We start from the raw sequence: 14,112 nt of genomic DNA on the forward strand, positions 1-14,112 counted from the left end.
TGCATAGATTGTTTGGCCTGAGTGTAGGATTTGGAAGTGTTCCTAAGCTCTTCTAAATATGGTCTTGGATTTCCATGGTTCCTGAAACGTCATGTATTTTCCTGAAACAGCAAAAAGTTATCTAACTTAAGCAAATAATTTGGTACCTTGTGGTTGGTGGAATTTGATGTTTCTCTCAGTCAGTGTATCCTCACGTACTTTGCCTCCCTGGTGCCTTTTCCACGTTTAATACATCTAATACAATTTCTTCATGAAAATGCTATAAAGGTTCGTTAACTAATGTTTTCTGTAATGATTTGTGTGCTGTCTTTGCTATTGTAATTGGTCTATCCCATTAATAAGTAATGTCAGATTCTAAGAGGTGCCAAACTCACTATGATACCCATAAGCTGTTTTGTGAGTATTGGAGATGTAAGATAAGATCTTAAATGAACTATGTTTTTAAAGGCTTAAGTCAAATATTTCTTTACAGCATTTAGCTCTATTGTGAACGAAAATGTTTGTACAAGGGAAAGTTTACAGTACAGAAGACACATGTTATAGAATACAGTTATTTACACAGCACTCAAAGATTAAGAACTGAAACTACGATAAGGGAGCACTCAGTCTGTTGCTTAAGTGTTCAGTATTGTGTTTGCTGTTACTATAGGTACTATAGAAAATGATACAAAACTAACATCAACATTTGGTTTCAGCTAAGGTGGTAACGTCTGGAGCACACTGTAGCTGGAATATGTGTCTGTGGAAAGAAGCAGTATACATCACTTAAATACCATCTATGTGACTGATTTTCCTCCAAAATATTGTAGCACTTTTGAGAGCTTGGTGGCTACTGAGTTGGTTTCCAGAGCACCAGGTAATATCTCTTTCACTTTTCCCCTGATGTTTTTTTCTATAGAGTAATAGTATATCGGGATGAATTTATATTCTGATTGCACTGCAGCATATTATGTTTGTGAGTGGGGTTTTTTTTGGAAGTGTTTGGGCCAAAATATTTGTTTCTAACATTTTTACAAATGTGAAATTTGTTGGTGTATTCGTTGTTCTACCTGACATTTTCTCTGTCAACCTTAGGAAAGATGCATACCAATATTTTTAAATTTGACTAGTAAAGGAACTCACATTACTCACATCCCTGTGTCCCTAAACTCTAATTCTGGGAGGTTGTACTTGTGGCTATGCACCTCCTCTAGGAACAGGAGTGACGAAATACACAAGCTGTGGCTCTTTGTAATTAATGGAGGAAAAACCTTGAAGCTCTTGAGATGCCAGGTGTTTGCTTTAGAAACTTCTTAATTCAGACATTATGGTTAGCATGATGTGTTAGCTGGCCCTTACTACTAATTTTCAGCTGTCTGCTTGAGGTGTTCTGTAGTGGGCAGTGGCAGTTATGTTCTTTTCCATTGGCATTTATTCATCTTATTTTTTAAATTACACAATTCTTGCTTTACCAACAGTTCAGAGCTTTCACTCAGCACATGCTGATACATCATCCTTGTCTACACAGGAAAACTATAATGTTATAAAATATATAAACAGTAACATACAACTGCAGTTGTATCTATGTACAGCAAAGCCGACATCCTGTCAATGAAATCAGGGTCTTACCGTGTTAAGCACTGTATGAGCAACTTGTTGAACATCATTTCTGCCTCAGCACCCATAGTCTAAACATGGAGAGGCAAAGTGTGATTAGGAGAGAGAAGGTTTTTATCTGCCATACCCTCTACATCTTATTTTTCAATCTACGTGACACAGTTTAGAAACATTAGAACATATAGAACCATCAGGATTAAGACTGCAAAGGAGAATAGGAGGTAATCAAATCGGGTAGGAGGAATTTCTTCAGGCAACTTCTCTATTTTTTTTTAATAGTGCATGAAGTAAGTTTACCTTAAATCAATAAGGTATCAATTTATGGTTAATACATATGGTGGTTTAGTAAGATGAAAGACATGTTTGATTGAAGAAGTTGCTCTTGTGTAAAGACATCAATTTTGTTGATTTTAATATGTCTAAATTCTTGCAAGAAGTTCTTGTAAACAAGCCTACAAAGCCTTGGGCTGGAAAACCCTGACTTTCTTTGTGTTTGTTTGATTGTGTTCTGTAGAGATACTTATGGTTTTTTATCCCCATTGCTAGAGGATATATACAAAACAGCAGGTTTGGATAACACTGTCATTTCATTCTCTTTTGGAGACAGTAAATTAAAATGGAAACCAATACACAAATGATTCTAAACTTTTAAACTGCTTTGAGTGACAAAGACCTGGCTTGAGATTTGTTTGAGAGTCAAACTGAAAATTGTTTTTTTTAGAAAATATGAAATTATTTGTGCCAGGTAAGACAAAATCCATGAAGAAAAAACACGAATTATTTCAGAATAGGCAGTAGTGAAAGCATTTTACTGGGATGTGGAATGGTATGGACCTGCCTTGTTGCAGAAATGAACTCAGCAGTACATTCTTTTTTATTTTGCTCCAGCTATGCTATGCAAATATAGATTTGGAGCTGGCATATGTCTTAAAGCTGAGTGTGTAAACATAGCAAGTTTGTGTTTGCCTTTAAAGAGAAACCCAACAATTCTGGAGATGTTGAATTCTCCCATGAGGTTTCTAGATACCTAACTTGGGACTACGGACACAGTGGCTATGTGGATTTAACTCTTACTGATAAGCTTAAGAGGAAAATATGTTCTGTTTCTGTTGAGCATGCCTAGGCATGATTGCTAATACTAAGAGGAATGACATAGCTATATCCATGTTTATAGTGTTGAAGTTATAAACTAACCTAATGGTAGCAAAACACACACTCTCAATTGTTGTTACGTTATTTCCTATGGTGCAAACGTTATTTGCACATTAAAAAGCAGCTGGCTTATTTGTATACTTACACCCCTTTAAAAAATGTCTTAATGAGCCGTTCCTTGTTGAAGTGAATGTTCAGAGCATTTACTGTTTGTGCCATGGCAACACCTGCTTTCTTTTTCTTTGTATGTATTCTACTGCCTTGGTATCTCCTGTGGCAGCAGAACATGCTAAATAAATAGTATCCTTAGAAACTGTAAACTAAACATGGGAGCACGGTTGGTGCCATATAGCTTTTGGTTGCATTTTGTGTTCTGAAATATGGTAAAGATCACCAGGGAATGACTTCTCAAGTCCAAGTTGTACAATGTTCAGTAACAGAAATTGCCATCCATTAGATTTTACCGGATTATAGCAGAGAAAAAGTATTTGTTGTTGTGTGAGGAACAAATTACATTGTAATCGGACTATTGAAAACTGAACTATTGAAAACTATGCTCACTAGAAAATAGTTCTATTGAAAACAGTAGAACTATGACTAAAGATAGACCACATAAGAACTTTAAGACTGGGCTCTGTTTTCTTGTTTTCATCATGAAATGCTTCAAATGAGTAAACAGTTGCAGAATTTCATTCTCTCTAACATGCACATTTTTTTGTGCGCAGTTCAAAGAGCTAACTCAAACTAAACCAGGCAAAACTTGAGGTCACCGGGAAGAAGCACCTTCTGGTGGTTTAAAAGCAGTTGGTTAAATAGAATGTATTTCCCAACAAAGTGAAGGTGTGCACTGCAGCTTTATTGTAGACATTTAAATTAATGTCCTGGGTTTAGCAGTGGCAGTCATTTTTCTCTTTCTTGGTAGCTGGTGCAGTGCTGTGTTTTGACTTTCAGCTGGGAACAGAGCTGAAAAACACTGATGTTTTGGTTTGGCCAAGGACTTTGTGGGCCTCATGCTCTGCCAGGGAGGAGGGGAGCCGGGAGGAAGCAGAGACAGGACACCTGACCCAAATGACCAAAGAGGTATTCCATACCACAGCACGTCATGCCCAGGAGGTAACTGGGAGTTAGCCGGAAGGGCTAGGTGGACTGCAGGGTTGGAGGAGGTATCGGTTGGTGCTTGATCGGGCTGGGGGGCAAGTTATCGGTCGCCTGGTGATGGGGTGTTGTATTCTCTTCCCTTGTTATTTCCTATATCATTACTATTATTGGTGGTAGCAGTAGTGATTTGTGTTATACCTTAGTTACTAAACTGTTCTTATCTCAACCCGTGGGAGTTGCATTTCTTTTTGATTCTCCTCTCCGTTCCCCCAGGAGTAGGGGGAGGGCAAGAAGGGGGGGAGTGGGTAACAAGCTGTCTGGCTGTGGGTTAAACCACGACAGTTCTTTTTGGCGCCCAACGTGGGGCACGAGGGGTTGAGATAACGACAGATCTGACCATCACAATGCTGATTTATTGGGTCTCAGAGTTGTTCCTCTTGATCTCACAGCTTCAGAATGTTGTAACTTACTTAGAGCCGGTATTTGCTGTGTTAGTGTTTATCAAGTGTGGGGCTTGGGCTAAGGTTCCTGTCTCACTGTACTTTATGGCAATGACTTGTAATACGGTCGGGCTCCAGCAGCAGGGCGGGACGGACGTGGCCATGGACTGGTCCCTGGCCGTCCGGCTGCTCCTCACCGTCCTGGCCCTCGCCCTCGCCTCCGTCTGCGTGAGGCTCTGGGGAGCCGAGGGGGGGCGGCCCCGGGAGCCGGCGGCTGCTGAAGCGGCCCGGGAGAGCGGCCCCGGGGACCAAGCGGGAGCGGGCGGAGGCCGCAGGGGACGGCTGCCGGTGGAGGAGGTCGGGGCGGTCGAGGAGCGGGAGAAGGCAGCGGAGGAGCTGAGCCCCGCGGCCAGCCCAGCCCCGCGGCGGCCGAGAGCATTCCCCGGAAGCCGCCCGCCGAGCCCCAGGAGGACGCAGGAGACCCCGCAGCATTTCCCAGCAAGGCAGAGGAGGAAGAGCTGGACTCAGGAAAAGAGAAGCTGGTGGTGGGAGAGCCGGCAAGCACAGCAGCTACACCAGCCCCAGTGACAAGCACAGCAGCTACACCAGCCCCAGTGACAAGTACAGCAGCATCGTTTGAGAGTTCTGAAGGTTTTGAATGGCCTTTGGGTACCCTTGGGACCTGCCTGCTGATTGTGATGGTGTTCACTATGTTGGCACACATGCAGAGTGTGTTTTACCCACCACCATTGTGTCTGATCCCAAAATTTAAGCAGAGTCGGGTTTGGGTCTTGTCTGGGGTTAGACAACAATATGGGAGGACCAAGAGGTTTTCCCCAAGGCTGGACAGTCATGAGTGGCAGGGCATGTGGGACAGTATGGGCAAGTATCTAGTCCACTGGGCCCCTCCAGTGCTTTGGAAACATTGGAGATGGAAGGACAATGAATTATTTTGAACCTGGTGGGCCCATGACCCTTAAGGCCAACAGAGCAGAGATGCAACATAGAGATGGACTCATGATCGAGGGGTGGACCTAACAATGGACACTACTGCCCAGGTTATTCATGTGTGTGAACACTGCACACAGCCTCTCCTGCTCTGGAAGACTGTTACAAGAGATGGAGCCTGGCATCATGGACCAGATGGACTCAGCAGCTTTATAGGGACTGGCCCATGCACTACGATGAGAGTGCACTTAGATAAGAGTGAGGGTATATTGAAAATGTGGGATCTGAGCATGACGTGAATGGTATGGAATAAGGGGTGGATAATGTCCTGGGTTTAGCAGTGGCAGTCATTTTTCTCTTTCTTGGTAGCTGGTGCAGTGCTGTGTTTTGACTTTCAGCTGGGAACAGAGCTGAAAAACACTGATGTTTTGGTTTGGCCAAGGACTTTGTGGGCCTCATGCTCTGCCAGGGAGGAGGGGAGCCGGGAGGAAGCAGAGACAGGACACCTGACCCAAATTGACCAAAGAGGTATTCCATACCACAGCACGTCATGCCCAGGAGGTAACTGGGAGTTACCCGGAAGGGCTAGGTGGACTGCAGGGTTGGAGGAGGTATCGGTTGGTGCTTGATCGGGCTGGGGGGCAAGTTATCGGTCGCCTGGTGATGGGGTGTTGTATTCTCTTCCCTTGTTATTTCCTATATCATTACTATTATTGGTGGTAGCAGTAGTGATTTGTGTTATACCTTAGTTACTAAACTGTTCTTATCTCAACCCGTGGGAGTTGCATTTCTTTTTGATTCTCCTCTCCGTTCCCCCAGGAGTAGGGGGAGGGCAAGAAGGGGGGGAGTGGGTAACAAGCTGTCTGGCTGTGGGTTAAACCACGACAATTAAATAGAGCATTTTAGAAATTTTACCCTCATAATTCCCTTCTGTGTGCCTGTCCTGCTTTACTGGCCAGAATACTTCAGATTTCATGAAAGCCATTAAATTTGGTGGCATACTTCAGGAATTCATTTCTGGCCCATTTTATGTGTACATTCTTCACTGTATTGGAGAGTAAGAGGTGGTCTGTACAACGCTTCAATCTAACTTCGCTGTGTTGTGCTGGTTTAGTAGAGGGAAAGTGGTGACTAAAAAGAATGAGAAAGAAGAGTAAAATCATATAAAATTAAATCAATCCATAGCAATGCTAAGTATTAATTGCTGTTTTTCATAACTAGGCCACTGTAGGTTTCAGGCAGTTAAATTTGAAAGGAAAAGATTGTTTTTTCCCCACAAAACTTAAAATTGTAAAATCCTTGCCATAAGCTGTCATGTACGCTCAAATGTCTAAACAGATGAAGGAATAAGGAACAGTTAATCAAGCATATCAAGAAAAAATAACAAGAAAAAATCAAGAAAATCAATAGCTGTTGAATTTTGTGGTCTGTAAACAACCTCAGACTCTGGATGCCATTTGGTCATGGAATGTGGCAAGTCTGATGGGCCAAAGAAAGTATCCACAGATGCTATGTTTATGGCCTTCACTCTGCTGCCGGCCATGGTCAGAGATTCTGGCTAAACTGATGTTTGGTCTGGCTTAATCCTGGAGTTCTTAAGTTCAAAGCTTTTTTGTTCACAAAGGTGAAAACCTTGCTTTTGCCACCCTGGTATAAGAGGAGAGTAGCACATAAAACACGTAGCTGTGAAGGTCCAAGTTAGTCACAGTGTTCTATCATGATGACTTAAAGCAACCTCTCTTTCATTCATCCTGTCCCTCCCAGCTTTGTTGCTGACAGGTGACCCAGGAGGATTGTTTTATTCTATCCACGTACCCAACATCTCTGCTCCTGAAAGATTTCTGAAGACTACATGTCAAGGTAGAGCTGTCTAGGAGACTGTTGCAGAAGCCTGTGAATTAAGTGAAACCAATGATATACTTAAAACAAAAATCATTTTACAAAACCAATTAGAACTCCATCAACAGTTGGTGGATAACAGACTTGGAATGTCAAATGAATTCATGACCGCACAATTGACATAAATTTCATTCTTAAGTTTTTGAAAGTGCAACCCAGAATATGAAATCCTTCACCCAATAAAGTGAGAGCTCTCAGTATCAAGGAGTTGCCTTGGGCATTGTCCTGACCCAAAGAGAGTCCCAACAACAGACCTGCTGCTCCAAGGAAGACCAAATCAACCACTTTCCTGGTGGGGCTCCATTTATACCCTTGGTCAAATCTGATTTATGTTCACATACAGTAGCATTAACCCTCATTGGCTGGGGGTCTTTACCTGCCACACAATAGCCACTACACAAATGTGATGTGGGTTGGCCTGCACTGGGGTGGTTAGCGTGGCATAACCAATGCCAGCATTGCACAACTGCAGCTGGAGAGCCTCCATTCCTGCTAGGGCAAGGGCACCTGACACAGAGATACCTGCTGCCACAATTGTTAGGGTGAGCTTTTTGAAACATAACATTAAGCAGCAGGCTTTCAGAGTAACACTCCATTAAAACAGTGCTTTCCGCATAATTTCTATTCGGTTTGTGCCTCCTCTGCCCCTTTGCCAAAGCACACTCTGCTGTGTTTCATGTCATCATTACTCATTGTGATACCTTTCTTTAGTTGATTGTAGGTACTTCAGTGTTGGGCTTTATCTTTTTAAATGCCACGAAGATGTCACGAATATCTTCTGTGCTTCAATAACAACATAGATATAAGAAGTGTAAAAATTAATAGGAAACAATATAACTGAAAAGACCAAAGACAATGCAGCACATAGAAAATATTTTCCTCCCACAACTTCTTTACTTGCCACCTGCAGCTGAAAACAACAAGTCTGTGATACGGATTTTTTTTCCCGTGATTTACATTTGCCAAGCAGTAAAAATGTTGTACTTTTCCTAACTGTTTGAATATGCAGGCCCACTCATCTTAAAAATAGTTCAGCTTTGAGTTTGTCTTTTTGTTCCCTTGACAGCTCTCTCTTACAAAGCATTATTCTTCTCAATGTGAGGATGCTTTGGTCCCATTCTAAATGAGTATCTACTGTGCATCTTTTGTTAGTCTCTCCAGTCAGCAAATGTCCTATTGTTACATAGTGATCTAGGTCCCCAGATTCATGGAGTACATTTTGACAAATTCAGAACAAAACTTGTGTTTTGTTCCAGTAAAAGAGCCAGTGTAATATGTTCAACACCATATTCACACTTTATTCTAAAATATATTTTGACCTCAGGTCTCTGCAGGAAGGTGCTGAGGGCTTTATTCAAACAATATACCTCACTGTTCAAATCAGGGCCCTAAATTTATTTAAAATCTCAAAATTTAGAGAAAGAAAAGGTTGAAGCAAGAACCAAGAGCCAAAAAAAAAAAAAAAGGTAATACAAAACTTTTGAAATTAAATGTATTTTCTCATTCTGATCAGCTGAAGTTGCAATTATTTTCTTAAGAATACTTTTATCAGCCACACAGAATTCCCCAAGCAGGGGATCCTGTAGTGCATTGTCAACTTTTAGATAAAAGCATGTTATGTTTTTTGCATTATTTAGGATATTTCTCTTTTAGAGCACCACTCCACATACTGCTTTACTGTTTACTAGTTATGTTATTTTCTCCCACTTCACAACTTCACTTGTCCAGATTAAGAAACTCACTTAATCAGTTTGTTATATATAGTTAGTCAGATCAGAAATCTAGATATTTCTCTTTAGTTTTAGTTTTGTGAGAGCTATCAGCTCTGGTTGTTCAGCATTTATGTAATTTTGATTTTGAATTTTGAAAATGTTTGGCATTTTGGCATTTTGATGAAAATATGTAAAAAAGAAACGGGGTGGAACATCAGTTATCTCTTAAAGTTGTAAAAATAAAAAAAAAAGCTTTTGAAATTTTTTTCAATTAGAAATAATGCAAAACATGCTATGGATAAACAGGTGGAAGGCACATCTTACAGGAAGACTGAAGAGAGTAACAGCTAGAAAAGTTTGTCCAGGGGAGAAAGAATGTTGTAAGACCACAGCTGAGGGCTGCTACATTAGCCAACTTGTGTAAAGTTTAATAGCAGCTGAAGGTGCTCAACATTCCACACAATCTGTCTGACTAAACTTTAGGCTTTGATCTTGATAATTACTCAAACATTTACCCCCCTTTAATTTGGGTTTCAGTCAGGCTATGCTACAAACAAAAATCTGCCAGACATCACTGAGGGGTTTTATTCTACTCGTCTTTCTGTCAGGTACATGTGTAATATATCATAATAGGTGAGCTATTCAGATGGTAGGAGCTATTATATCAACGCTAGGCCTAGTTCCTCCTGTTTGCATCATTTACAGCTCTACATTTCTTGCCAGAAAACTGAATAGGGTTTATGGTTAGTTTGTGGATAAATCTCCAGGTAACTGAAGTTGAAACAGAGCAAGATGGACATGATAGTGGTGAACAAGAGATACTGAGAAGCTCTTGCCCATGATGCCATATTCTTTGTGTGAAAGACCTGTATTTATAATGTTCCCTATAACTTTGTAGATGAGGACTTTTCCTGTACTCCTTGCTGATTTTAGATTTCTTCTGTCTTGGTGGACTGTGGTCTGAATGTTGGTCTGTTTGTAGGCATGTGATAAACACAGATAACATTGCTTATGAAAGTGGCATGGAGTTCCCTGGAGACCTCCTCATCAGCACCATGTACTGTGAACACTCCAGCTTCCCTTCTGCTTGTTTCCCATAGAATTTTGGATCAGATTATCTAAAAGACATTTGATGGCCTGGTCTTAGAGCATCTTAAATATAGATTAAAGCAATAACATCCTCCCTCTGGAAAAAAAAAGAACTATCTAAAAAAAAAAGAAAGACTGGAATTGTGCTGGAAATAATTTTTTTTTTTTCTTTAGACTTAGTTCAAACACATGAATAGAACAGCTTCCACCTTTCTCACTTTCCATTTTCTGAGGACAAGGTTTCAGTAGAAAAAGCATGGTTTTTCACAAGAAGAAAGCTTGGTTTTCAAATCCTGAATTTATTAACAATTTGTGGTGTTGTGTATAAAACTAAAGTTTGGTTTAAATCTCACTATAAAGAAAAAGCTTTCATTGTGCATGCTTCTGCCTTTGAGAGGAGGAAAACAAACTGTGACACATGAAATGTATTCATTGCAATACTGGGAATTGTACATGCACTATCCTGACAAGTGCAGTTTCACACCTTTGATACAAGACCTCTATTCACATAGCACATTTGGACTGAAGAATATTTAAGGGATTTTGATCAGCTTTTACTATCTTGCTCAGATACAGCAAATTCCAGTTTTTATGATAACTGAGTTAAAACTTAACAGAAAGTTTCTGTCTGTGTAATTTTTTTGCACCTAAGATGACTGTTAGTGTTGCACTTCTGTAGAAAACCCAGAACATTTGAAGTACTTTATTACATTTTTCTCTTATTGAATGAGAAATGCAAAGCATATTTCCAGTTCCACTTGTCGGTAGACATAAGATTTTGCTTGGAGTAAGTCTTCCCCACTAAAAAGCAAACTTTAGACAAACCAAAATGCATTTTGTGGTTTAAGATGTGACATTAAACTGTTGGCCTCTCCACCATGGCAAAATGTAAAGAAATAAGACTGTTGCCATTTTGTCACAAGGGAGGGTGCCCACTAATCCAGATGGCATATCTATGGTCAGATAAATCAGTCATCAGGTTTTTTTGAAGCAGCAGGGCACATAGCAGCTTGAATGACGCATGCTCTTTATTATCTTTCCAAAACTAGCAGAACCAGGATTTTAATATTCATTAGCTTTGTTCTGCGAGCTGATCAGGCATCAGCTTTTAAAGTCGGGAACTGCAGCTATTTCAGTGAGAAATGAGAAACAAATTGTTGTGAAAATTGCCTGCACACTGTGTAATAATGGTTTAATAATGGTTAAAGATTGTGAGTGTGTTTTAGCTATCTAATGGTTTTAATTGAAGATTTTGTGTGCTAAAACCTGCAGGCAATAGAGCTCAAAACAAATGCTGCCACCATTCACACCATTCACATGCTATGTGATTATGTATTACAAAGAAATTTAGAAAGGATTATTTGGACTTCTGGAAATTAAACAAGTTTCCCTTATATGCCAATATCCATGTTAAAAATTGTTGCATTCAGATCCTCTGTCCAGTGTCACAATGTGTAAAGGTGTTGATAGGTAACTCCAGTGGCAATGGAGAGGAAGGATCTCCCCTTCTCCCTTTCCTAAGGCAACTCTCACTTCTGGGCTGTTTCTGTGGTTCTAACACCTTAACCCTCATCTGATACCAGAGAAGGACATGTGAAAATGTGATTCCACCTCTAGACTCTTACCTGGATGTGGTTAAACAAGTGAATGCCTTGAAGCAGGGCTCTCTGCTCTGCTGGTGTGATTACCTAAACTTTTTTGCCCTCACAGATACTTTTTGCAGTAAAATTTTACCAGTTAGCTTGCCAAGAACTTTTCTGCAGCCTAAGGGAGAAAAATCTCTGGGAATAAATCTTACCCTGCTTTAGTAGAGATTTTGTATGTGAAATTGATATTTCCAAAACTAAAGGTACAAGGAAAACAATAAAAGGAAAAAAACAATTCCCAATATCCTGGAGTGAGTCCAGCAAGGGGACACTAAACCGATTAAGGGATTAGAGCATCTGACATACAAAGAGGGGCTGAGAGAGCTGGGGTTGTTTAGCCTTGAGAAAAGTCAGGGGGATGTTGGTGCATATAAATAGCTGATGGGAAGGAAGGGGGAAAGATGAAGCCAGACTCATCTCGGAAGTATCTAGTGAAACAAGAGGTAACATCCACAAATTGAGATACAGAAAATTCTACCAGAACATAAGGAAAAAACCTGTTTACTGTGAGGGTGGTGAAACACTGGCACAGGTTGCTCAGAGATTGTGGCGTTCCATCCTTGGAAATATTTGAAAGCTCTCTGGTCATGGTTCCAGGCAACCTGCTCTGGCTGACTGCTCTCAGCAGTGGGTTGGACTAGATGTTCCCTAGAGGCACTTTCCAGCATTAGCCGCTGTGTGATTCCAAGCCAAACCCCTTACAAACTGTGTGTTAACAACCTGTTTATAATGATCTGAAAGGACACTGATATCTGCTTCTTGTATCTCCAGAAGTGCTTAGAACAAATCATGTTTGATGGACAGACAGTTTAGCCTGGATATTAAGGGACTAACCAGCACTTGATTTCTTCATTGTAAAAGAGGAAAATATTCTTTATTCCAAATGTATAATTCAGTGCATTTGACTGTATCCTCTAACCTCATTTTTCATGTATTTTGTAGTAATGAAATAGTATAACTGCCTTTAAAACACAAGAATTTTCACAGCATTCATCATAGTTGAGAAAGGGGTCTCCACTGGAACCTTGGGCCTCCACTGGAACTGAAGCCTGTGGGATCTCTGTTTGTGCTATGATGCTAACAGTGGAATCATAAATATATTTGCAGCTTTACAATATGAGTTTCTAAAGTCATTATCTAAAGTTTAACTATTCACTTAATCTGAACACATGCAAAAAGTGTGGTTTTCTTCCTTTTTTTTGCCTGGCTTAAGGAACACTATAATCATTCATGTGAAATAAATAGATGCTTATATTTATATGTAATTAAAGAATAGCACTACCAACCACTTCTGAAAATTGAGCTGCAGTTCTAGGTTTGTATCACACAAGTATTAATTCTCCTGAAACTAACATTCCTTTATTAGATGGAATGAGAGTGAAAACCATATGAAAAATGTTGAAGTCAGCAAGCAAATACACTGGGAAGTGATTTATCTCAGCAGGGAGGGAGCTAATATTTTTCCAGTTCTTGTCCGGAAATTGATAATTCTGTTTCATAGATAAGGCTCTGGCATCAAACACCAACTGAAACGAGGTGCTGCAAAAGGCTAATGGGTGGGGACACTATTAGTCAATACTAGCACAGCAGCAAATTTTGTCGTCAGTTGTAAATATCTTAATGAAGTTAAGTGATATCAACAATGTTATATGACCTTTCAAAAGTACCCCTTTGCAGCTGCTCTGTCAGGCTGGTATTAAACATATGAGCAAATATACAATCACAAATGACTGTGAAATAAAACTTACCAGATTTATGTGTTTTGAGGTGTGTCTTTGATAGAGGTGGGGGCTGAGATAGAAGATATGCCTGAGCATCAAAAAACCTAGAACATTTTGCAACAGGTTGTACACAAGAAATATTATAAACTTCATGCTTTATCAAGTCAGTCTTATTCCTAGACATTAAAGAGAGAGCTCTTGGAAGCACTAGCTAAATTCACTGTTGATATAATTTAGTTTACTCAAGTATTTCTTTTTTATAAACTACCAGTGGATGACTGGAGGAGAAACCAAAGGCCTTATTTTTCTTACACAGATTTTGCCTCAATATTTCTTTTTGCTGGAATTAATTAATTTTAGCTTTGCATCCCTAGAATGGAAACGGTTGTGCCCTCATGTCACAGATCTCTTGTGTGTCTTTTCTGTCCGTGTGAGGCAGCTTGTTTTGATATATCCCTTTCTCTTGTGAATAATTAATTATGCTACAGGAATTTTTACTTTAGGATACTAATAACAAGCTCAGGAAATACACTGCTATTACTTTACCATGATCTTTGGTACAAAGATTTTTTTATCTGTGTTTGTTCATTGATCTCACATTAGGATTCTGATCTGAGTAGAATTTGTTGTTCTTATTGCACATATTCTCAAAGCAAATGGAGTGGATAAATTTGGTTCTTAGATGGGTACATATTTGTTGTACAGTGACTCCATGTGAACTTAAATTCAGTTTTCTTTAAATAGAAAAATTTGCCATTTTTAACTGAAATATGTTGTCTAATTATTGACATTGTTGTGAAGAGGAAAAGAT

The 14,112-nt window shown here is 39.9% G+C and overlaps 1 protein-coding gene across 1 annotated transcript in view; it reads left to right on the forward strand.

The window, feature by feature from the left end:
* Positions 1-701: 701 nt before the first annotated feature.
* Positions 702-14,112, forward strand: part of LOC133206645 (oxygen-regulated protein 1-like) — a 39,823-nt gene continuing 26,412 nt past the window's right edge. The window contains exon 1 of the mRNA XM_061342780.1: positions 702-856. The gene's annotated coding sequence lies outside the window, so the exon portion shown is untranslated. The remainder of the gene's footprint in view (positions 857-14,112) is intronic.

This window comes from Neopsephotus bourkii, unplaced genomic scaffold (genome assembly GCF_033783945.1).
Source record: "Neopsephotus bourkii isolate Nb327-2 ecotype Australia unplaced genomic scaffold, CSIRO-AGI_Nbou_v1 NB_1820, whole genome shotgun sequence".
In the NCBI taxonomy this organism is placed as follows: domain Eukaryota; kingdom Metazoa; phylum Chordata; class Aves; order Psittaciformes; family Psittacidae; genus Neopsephotus; species Neopsephotus bourkii.